This window comes from Centruroides sculpturatus, unplaced genomic scaffold, assembly GCF_000671375.1.
Source record: "Centruroides sculpturatus isolate CEXI.00-Female unplaced genomic scaffold, Cexi_2.0 scaffold329, whole genome shotgun sequence".
Taxonomy (NCBI): Eukaryota; Metazoa; Arthropoda; class Arachnida; order Scorpiones; family Buthidae; genus Centruroides; species Centruroides sculpturatus.
Genome location: NW_019384479.1, coordinates 657,014 through 666,471, shown reverse-complemented (window position 1 = coordinate 666,471; position 9,458 = coordinate 657,014). Strand labels below are relative to the sequence as shown.

General features: G+C 33.2%; 1 protein-coding gene across 2 annotated transcripts in view; it reads right to left on the bottom strand.

Annotated features, from left to right (window-relative positions):
- LOC111621410 (nucleosome assembly protein 1-like 1-B) overlaps positions 1-6,403 on the bottom strand; it is a 47,262-nt gene extending 40,859 nt beyond the window's left edge. Inside the window, exon 1 of one of the 2 annotated variants that reach the window (XM_023363533.1) lies at positions 6,285-6,403. The gene's annotated coding sequence lies outside the window, so the exon portion shown is untranslated. The remainder of the gene's footprint in view (positions 1-6,284) is intronic. The other variant, XM_023363532.1, reaches the window with a different exon arrangement.
- Positions 6,404-9,458: the final 3,055 nt, after the last annotated feature.

Sequence of the window (9,458 nt, the reverse complement as noted above, 5' to 3'; positions counted from 1 at the left end):
TTATTATTAATTTCAGGTAATCATCAAGGTTAGTATCCACCAATGATAGCTTTTGAAATCTTTAAATAAAAAGGGTTCCAAGAATATTAACAATTCACAAGGATACAACAGAATTTTAAACATGTCTGTATAAATTTAAACTTATTTAATGTATTATGTGTGAGTTAATAATGATTGTTGAGTGTAATTTTATCAAATATAACCAATATTTCAGTTGTTGAGACACGTGCGTTAACTAAAACTTGCTTTCTAGTCCAGCTTTTTGAAAATATCTCGAGAAATGTATTTAACTCAAAAATAAGTTGGCCCGTCGGTTGCCGAGCGTATACTTGGCAACGGTGGGTGGCCGACTATCTGTGTTTGGTGGTGTTATCTACCGAACAGTGGTAATTTGTTGCAGATTCGGTCTTGCCGATGGGTCGACTGCATAGTTTTCTGAATTTTCATGCACATAACACACAAATGGGACCAGTTTTCCTTTGAAAGTCCTCCTGGAAGACAATTGTATAAGCAGGAAGGGTCCACCTTTTATAAAAAAAATGTTAAATGTAGGAAAGACAACTTAACCACTCGGCAGTGAGCGATGACTATAGTCGTCAAGGGCGATCGTGAGGCAGTGGTGAGGACAAACAATAGTCGTCAAACAATTTTAAAAGGTATCGCCAAAAACTAGCCTATAACCAATGTTCCCTCTAATTTTTTTTGTCGATGAGCAGAACATATACTTCTCTGACAAAAAAAAATTTTTGCTAAGCAGATTCTGAGCAAAAAATTTTTCTGAGCATATATATATATATAAAATCTTATTCTTTCCTATAAAAATTAAAATTAATTAATTATAAAGTAGAGATTAAAATTAATTTTAAAACATACTTTTATACGAAATATTATCTTTTGTCAATGATTTAATGTATTTAATCGAAATATACGCAGCAATAATCATGTTACAGTCAGAGTGAGAAATAAGTAAACAACAATTCAAATCGTTGTGCATGCTCGCCTGTGCGGCAACAATTTGAGCAGTGCGCAGCTTAGAGGGAACATTGTCAAAGGCATCAATAAACTGAGAATACTAGAAAGATGGGAAATATATGAGCTTACAAGAAGGAATATGTATAAATAGCAAAGATACAGAAATGATTTTCAGTACTTGAAAATCATTCAAAGACAATCCATTACATGGAGATATAATTTAATATCATAGTTACACAGCTATTTTTTACATTCAACATATTATTTTGAGCTATAATTTATGTTTTCTATAAAATTATTGAGAAGTGTTAAAAAATAAAAATTTTTGATGTTGACATATTGAAATGAAAAACAGACTGTTTTAAGATTTTGTTCCAGAATCTTGTTTTGGCCAAAGATATTTGCATTTACATTTAAAATGCTGCCACTGCTGGAAATGTACAACAGGTCAGTTTATCATCACTCACCATCTCCAATTAGAATTTTCCTAATTATTCTTTGGCTGATAAGCCCTTATGAATTTGACAGTGACTTTTTTACACTCAATATTTTATAATATTTATAATTTTATTTTCAAAAATGTTGCTGTGAAGCTTGGAATAGAAAGTGCTGTCCAATTCTAAATAGTTTGAACAGGCAGATTTTTAGTTAAATTTCTTGTCACTTTAAACTATAATACATTATCCTATAGTTTGCAGTATTTCAACATCTTCAACATAATGTGCTTTTCAACTCAGGGTTTATTTTTAACAGCATATTTATTCTCCAGGGTTTATTTGAATTCTGGGTTTAACTCTTTAAACATGAAATCAGCCAAAATCAGCCTTACCTGTTAAAAACAAAATCAGCTGATTGAAAAATTGTTAAACTAGTTTTACTATACAAGTTTTCCTTGCAGCCCGAGGGGTAAAAACAATTTGGTTATTAGCAACAGAGGTAGAGTGAGTTTTCAGAGCTTAAATAGTTAAGTTTAATCTTAGGATTTAGTTATATATAACACCTACAGAAAGTAAAAATCTTCATCCCACTTTCTCTTTTCAAAATATTCATTTTTCATTACACTGTTCTCAAAAATAAATTGAATGTAATGTGGACTTCCACATTACATTCACCATTTTTCTTTTCCAATATCCCAGTAGTCAACATTTGTGTTCACTCAGGAACACCACTGGTTGTATCAGTTCTGGCAGCATCTCACTGAATTAATACCAAGATTGTGAATATGCTCATTTCTTTAAGTTATGCTGAATGTAGGTCGAGTTAATGGGGTGGTCTATTGATAATGTCAATTTAATTAGGTTTCCTCCTAAAAATAATACAATAAACCGTCCAAAATATACAAAAAATGTCAAGATAGCAGGATTCCAGTTTTTTAAACAATACAATTAAAACCTAAATATTAATTCCCTTACTGTTATTTAATATTTATTTTCTTATAACAATTATCAGTACATATATATATTTCAAGGGAATAATGAATATTTTGCACTACTGATGGAAACCTGTTGCAGTAAAATAGTGAACTTTGTAGTTACAAACAACAGATTTATAACTGAGCTAACATGGCAAATCTGGTGAATTTTTCCTCTGGAATAAAGAAAAAATATTTGTAGCATGGTAGGATGTAATAATTCACACAGTTATACAAGAGAGGTAGTTTTTTCCAAATGAAAAAACAACCCAGTTGAAAGGCATGAATTAATGCTGTATGGAGGATTTACTTTTATTTGTCTATCTTCATTAATCATAAAAGCATTCCTAAGTGTTGATGGACAATTTATTTCCAATAAACAGAAATATCTGTCATTATCTCTGATAATTCCATCTGAAAAACAGCATACCCATGGCATATCTGGACAATGCACTCTTCATTGAGCAGTTATCTAAAGAGTTTTCTATCAGTATACTCTATTTGGATCAGATGGGGATGAGTTGGTTTGTTTTCCTGTATCTTTTTCTTATTCCAAAAACGTGGCTAAGCCCTGTTGCGTGTGTGTGTATTCCTTTTTTAAAGTTGCTGGTTCATTTCAAGCTTGTGGTAAACTTGTTTTTGATTCTTTTTTTGCTTCTTCACTAAAAAAAAAAATGTGCTGCATTTTTCCCTCTACTAAGAAGTCCTCCCCTGTTTGAGCAAAAGGCATTAATAATTTTCCATTGGTCATTAAGCTGAAAAATAATATAATGCCATTAAGTTAATATGTTTATGTTGATTCTTTTATCAGTTCTCTTATGTCCTATGTTGATATAACAGCAAGTCTTGCTTGTACAGTATTTTTTCTTTTGCAAAAAACATTAAAGAGATTTTTTAAATTTTTGCATTATTTTTATTAAAATAAAATGTACATTTTTATAAAATTAAATTTCAATTAAATTTTTAAAAAATGATCAAACGAGATGTAATATAGATGATTAACTTTCCTCTGGGCAACTTACGTGTAATGGAATTTGTTAGCTAGATTTATATATGTGCATTTGTGAAACACATTTAACAAAAGCTGTATATTTTTAAATATTTTGAGCAACATTATGAAAATAGCCTGTTTATTTTAATTGTTCCCTGTTCTAATGGATTTTCTACAAAAAATATCCTCCAAAGTGACAGGAAATAAAATTATGTTCATTGCACCTATGTACATACACGTGTTTGTAATTATTTTTCAAATTTTTACCACAAGAGGGCACTTTACTGTAGTACCATCTGATTTAGGCAGGAAGCATATATTCCCCATGTCAATTATTCCTTGTATTCAAGTTTCATGCTCAAAGTCAGCAGGGTTAATGTCATCCTAATGAAACAAAACTTCATATGAGTAATTTTGACCAAATGCAAAAAATTTAGGAAGTGGCTACAAACATTTTGACAAAAAAAATTTTACATCAAAATAAGGGACACCCTAATATACATATACACCATGAAATGTGAAGTAATAAAAGTTAAATATAACTACATAGTAGTTAAATCTACAGAGACTTATTTTCACTAAACAGGAAATTACGTCACAATTTTTAATCTCGTTCTATAAGCTTTAAACGCAAGGGATAATAATGGTAATACAGTAGAGTCTCGAAAACTCGGCACTCAATAACCCGGCAGTCCGGATAACTCGACCACACCCTGGCAGGGCAAAAAAGTCCTTAGTTAATTAATTTTCATTATAGACAGCTTTATGCCTCAAAGTATTTTTCTGAGGTCTGTCTTATCAGGTAAATTACTGTACACAGTGTATTCATTAATTTTCATTTTCATGTAGTAAAGGCTCTATGCCTTCATAAAGGACGTACTTTTCCTTTGTTTAACGGTATTTGGGCAGTTTATTCTCCGTTATATTCTCAAGCAAACAATACATACAAGTACAGTACAGTATTTTCTGAGGAAACACTCATACTTATTTTTTTTAACCCCATTCCCGATAATCCGGCATTTTCACAAACTTGGCCACTTTGGTCCACATTAGGCCGAGTTTGAGACTCTACTGTAATAATACTAATGATAAAGTAAAATAATAGTTACACACAAAAAAGAACTAAACTAAAATTTGAAAGGTTCAAACCTATGTCGTCTGGCATGTGCTTAATGCCTTATCCATAAAGCCTTTTAGCACCCATAGGGAAGGAAGAATTAACAAAGATGTGCTCTTAAATAGTTAATTTAAACTCAACAAGTTTTGTTTGAATCTGAGGTCCAAACATCCAGCCCTCTCCTTATTCAAAAATGATTTCTATTGCTAACAACTTTTTAAGGAATAATTCCAAACACCACATTTGATCACACATTTAAACAGTATTTTACATGTTCTATCAAAATTTGTTTTCATCTACTAAAAAGTGATTAAAATAAAAAAAAAAATCACTCCAAAAAAATTCTCCAAATTTTCTGTCGGTTGATAAAAAAACAACCAATCCAGAAACCCTGGTGGCAGCGCACAAAAGCAGCTTTCAGTTCTCGACATCACTTCTCTGTTCAAACTTGCTGCACGACATGACAAAATCACTAGGCTTGGTGCACAAAACATGCGACACATGGGAGCTAGACATTCTGCCGTTTTTTCCAAGTGTGCTTTGCACTTCATTTTCATGCCAAATGTCAAAATGAGCGGACTAGAGTTTTTATCACCACTGCCCATTGCCAGTATTATGTTTTTACTGTCACTTCAATAAAAATATCACAAAGTGGCAATTTTGGCACTATGCAGGGCAATCCCTACATGCATACGTGCACGTGCATTTAACACATACACACCGTAAATACTTTTAATTACATTAAATTATAAAAGTATTCATAAAGCATCAAACTTTTAGATTCTCCATTAAAATGTTAGTACAGTCAATCCCCCTATAACACTGTTGATAATTCCGTTTTATATGAATTCCATGTTGTACAAGTCACTTAGATTTTATAAATACGTGTGCCGGGCTGTGAACGGCTTGCGTATTTGTAAAATCTAAGTGACTCGTACAACATGGAATTCATATAAAACGGAATTATCAACAGTGTTATAGGGGGTCGACTGTAATTCTAGCAATCGAGGAAAAAACAATTTTTATAAAAATTATTTTATGAGCAATATTTATGCAATCCAAACAGATACATATGTAATTTTTATGTTTTATTTTCTTATTGAATAGAATTATTTATAAAACTAAAGAACAGTTAGAAAAACAACAGATTTGAACAGTCATCTTGAAAAGCTTTTACATTTCACTCAAACTGCCCACACACCATCATAGACAACTCTGCATTACTACATATGTTATATTACTTCTAACTCAATGATTCACTATAAAAAAGTTTCACTAGTAAAAATTTTCAGAATTTCACATACATTCTTATAAAACTTTAGAACGATATCTAAAGTTTTATAAGAATATTAGCATAAACACCACCAGTAAACTCTCTACCTAATCATATAACAGACAACTGGAAACAAAATGTAGATTAACAAAATGGAATAAATTTCCAACACTTTCTTACCAAAGAACAGAGATTTATTCAACTTAACGATTAGAATCATGAATAATGGTGAACATCATTTCCAAAGGAATAAATTACTTCAGAGTCAGATAACTTATTGGGAGAATCAACTATCAATTTGAAAACAAAAGTAAAGCATTGATCTTCAACACAAAAATCCAATACCGTTAGGCCTAGCATCTTCAGAACAAAAGCATTCTTTTAATCGGCTACATCTGACACAAAGAATTCTTACGTATCGTCCAAAATAAGAATACGATATATTCGAATTAACATTATTTAAATATATTCGGGCGTTTCATAGAATATCTTATCTTTTTTTATATAACTTCGGTCTTACCTGGAAAGCTGTATTCACACCAGCACACCTCTAAGAGAGCGAGAAAGACAGATTGTGTTTTTTGCCGCTATAGTCGCATTGGCGCTAATATCTGATCACATGATCACAGACGCATTTTGTACGCAACGAGGTAATTCTAAACGCGATTAAATTTAAATACGTTTTTTTCGAAAAATTCCATTAAATCATTTTTCTTACAAAAATTTCAAAAATTAATACGGGGATATTAATTATATATTAAGAATTTCTCAAAATATCGCATTACGACATTCACGTTACAAACTACGTGTCAAATGAAATGTTTATGTATCTTAAGTTTAATTTAAATTACGTATTTATATAAAATTGTCACAATTATATTATAATTATGAATAAATCATAAACGAACGATAAAGTATTGTTTAGAAATTTTCTGTAATATTAAGACACTCGAAATTTATTTTTTGAAGATATTTTAGAGACATCGATATCAAAAGGTTAAAACTATGCGGTTGAACTTGTCTTAAGATTTATTTTTAGTAAAGTGAATCAAGAGTTTTTGGCTGTCTTTTTAGAATACGAAGAAGATAAATTAAACTGTAGAAAATCTTTGCTTCCTCTGTATTAGAAATAAATCTTAAGATAAAAAACTTAAAATGTGTACTATTTAATACGCTTCCTCGGAATAAAAGAAAATGGTGAATTAATGATTATCAACATCCAACGATCGCCTAAATCAGGCATGGCCAACATACGGTCCGCGGGCCGGATCCAGCCCGTCTAATGAATTTATGCGGCCCGCGATCAATCTTTTAATAATAGCTAGTTAAGTCCGAATAGCCCGATGAAAAATTCTGTCGCCTAAAAAAAAGTCAACAACTCACTGTGAGTTTAGAGTTAACGCTTCACAGTGGCGTACCGTGGGTGTCAGCCGCCCGGGGCGGAGGAAATTTCGTCCCCACTTATTTAGGTATTTCAATTTAAAAGACCAAAATTCAGTTTTGTCACAGAACAAGCAATGAAAAATTCGGTGGTAGTGCAGCGACCTGTTTAAAATAGTACTATTGGATATTAGCGGTGTATATGAACGCTAATGAATCGTACAAGTAAGAAAGAAAAAAAAAGGTCAACAGGTTTCGCGGGAATTCCTAGGATGAAAAAGTTACTAGTTCAACGGGCGAGCCGATTTACTAGACAATACTATCGATACTTCGCCAAACGATAGCACTATCGTAGGCGCGATGCAAGTATAGATTAGGATGTTTCAAATTTTTTCAAGATATTATTATTATTTATTGTGAAATTTTGCCGCCCCCTAAAAAGTGCCGCCCCACTACGGTACGCCACTGCGGGTGAATAAAACCGCCGAACACTATTAAGGAGTTTGCGCCTGACCAACCGGCTAGCCACGTGAATTTTTTCTGGTTTTCTTCACGTATATAATACGAAAGAAGGAGCCAATTTCCCATAGAAAGTCATCTCGGGAGGCATTCTTGACAGATCACCAACGTGTTCCATTGCCGTATCCCATTAAAACAATCCTACAACAATCTATAATTTACGCTTGAGAAACCGTGAGATTCTTATTTGAATTTGAACCTGGATCGTGATAATGGAAGAATTCTCAACAGTGATCTCATTACTAAACCACCATGACAGTTCTAAGTCAACAAGAATAGTTTTATAGTTAGACTGATTACTGTATATATATTTTAATATGCAATTAATACTAAATATACTCGTAATTAATTTAATAAATGTCATGCCTAATATTTGACTTATAATTATTATTTGCAAAAATTATTCTACATCGTGATTTGCAAGTTATATAAAAAAAANAGTCACAATCCAAATTGTAGGCAAATCGAGATCAAAGCAAGTCGTGGATTGTGTGCGAACGTAGTGTAACATTTCAACATCAGATAGGTTACAGCTGGAATTACTATATATGTTTGTTTTGTTATGACAATCTGCCTAGGGGAAATACCTTCCGGGAGGTCTTTTTTAAGAGTAACTGGCCCTCTATTCAGGCATTAGATATGGAGAAAACCCAGAAAATGCCACATGGCCAGCCTGTCCTGGCAAGAACCCACAACTGAACTCCCAGTATTCAGGAAACAGAACCACTTGGCCACCAGTGGGCTGAATTACTACATAAGTGACAACAAACCAGGGCTGTGGAGTCGGAGTCGTGGAGTTTTGGCCAGAGTCGGAGTCGTCAAAAAATCCGCCGACTCCAACTCCCTTTTTACTTACCAACTTGTTATGTATATGAAACGGAGTCGGAGTCGGAGTCGGAGTCGTCAAAAAATCCGCCGACTCCAACTCCCTTTTTACTTACCAACTTGTTATGTATATGAGTCAGAGTCGGATGGTAAGGAAAAGTCGGAGTCTGTAGATTTTTATGCGACTCCACAGCACTGCAACAAACTGACCTTTTATACATTTCCAGCAGCAACAGCATTTTCAGCCAACATAACACCAGTTCATCTTTATTCATGACACATCCTGTGACCTGCCTCAACACAAAATTGCAGAATTCAGATCATTAGTGAAAAGAGCTTTTATGGCATTACTCAAACTTGTGTCATCAACAAAGAGCTAGAGTACATTAATGTACAGTACATACATCGCTTGAAGACATGGATTTAACAAAGTGCTGGTTTCTGCTTTAGCCAAAAAATTTATGAGTGTGACTATACAATAACACAACAAACAATAAAAATCAAATACTACAAGAAACAAATAAGAAGCAAATTGTGGTGAATATCCACCCCAACTTTATTGATAGATAAAGCAAATAGCAAGTTACATCAATACGTCAAATTGTTTTAAAATTAAACCAAACAATCTTCAGACTCCTCATGAGTACAAAGGACAAACAGCACAAAACCTTTCTCACTAATTTCTAGCCTTATTAACTGGAGTACAAACGTTTTCGGCCTTCTTAATAGGCCTTCCTCGGGTACACTGTGGAGCGTCGGTTGGAAGAAGTTTAAATGCTGCCAATGTTTACCCAGGTGTCGTCTTACCCGTGACGTCTTCGTCGATGATAGGTATACGACACCAGGGAGAAAAATAACATACTTTTGGTAAAGAAGGGAGGTGTGCAGATAGGATACTTGCTAAAGTTGGGGAAAAAAGATTTTAGAGTAAGCGCGCTACGTACAGGAGATGCACAATCACCACAGGGGG